Here is a 685-nt window from a genome sequence, read left to right as displayed (position 1 = left end):
TTGAATGAAGAACAGAGCAGACCTTCAGGTAAAGTATAGTCTCTTACTATTGGTATATTTAATTTAGACTCTGGCAATTTTTGAAATCTGTGTTATGAATGTGGCAAACTATCACCTTCCTAATATAATTGGAAATTTAATATATATGTAATATAGAAATATAACAAGATGATTTCTGCTGTGTTCATCCCTATAGATTTTAGCTTATCATAAAGTACTATTCAGCCTTAAGAAAAGATGGAGACGTGCTTGCTTCGGCAGCACATATACTAAAATTGGAACGATATAGAAAAGATTAGCATGGCCCCTGCGCAAGGATGACATGCAAATTCGTGAACCGTTCCATATTAAAAAAAAAAAGAAAAGAAAAGATGGAGACTTACACCTTTTGTGTTTATCTGGATGTGGTTGAAACACATTTTTTTTGTGTAAAGTATCTCAAGAAAGGGGGAAAAAAGTGTCTGATGTACTCAATACTAACGTGAAACCAATATATAAATCATTGTACATCCACATTAAACAAAAACCACAAATTTTGTCTTGCAAAGGAGAGAAGAGGGGAAAGAAGGGAGGGTGATTGGCTGGAGGAGGGAGGGCAATTTGTGGGATCTCACCTAATGTGTCCCATGTGAGGGTGTCAAGGGGTCAACTACAGATTGAATTTTACCTCAGAATTGAAAATAAT

General features: G+C 35.3%; 1 non-coding gene across 1 annotated transcript; it reads left to right on the top strand.

The window, feature by feature from the left end:
• The first annotated feature begins 245 nt into the window (after nucleotides 1-245).
• On the top strand, nucleotides 246-352 carry LOC128564090 (U6 spliceosomal RNA). Its single transcript, XR_008373977.1, has one exon. It is a non-coding gene; the product is annotated as a U6 spliceosomal RNA (small nuclear RNA).
• The last annotated feature ends 333 nt before the right edge of the window (nucleotides 353-685 follow it).

This window comes from Nycticebus coucang, chromosome 13 (genome assembly GCF_027406575.1).
Source record: "Nycticebus coucang isolate mNycCou1 chromosome 13, mNycCou1.pri, whole genome shotgun sequence".
Classification (NCBI taxonomy): domain Eukaryota; kingdom Metazoa; phylum Chordata; class Mammalia; order Primates; family Lorisidae; genus Nycticebus; species Nycticebus coucang.
The sequence above is the reverse complement of the archived record's forward strand: the minus strand, read 5'-3'. Positions and strand labels throughout refer to the sequence as shown.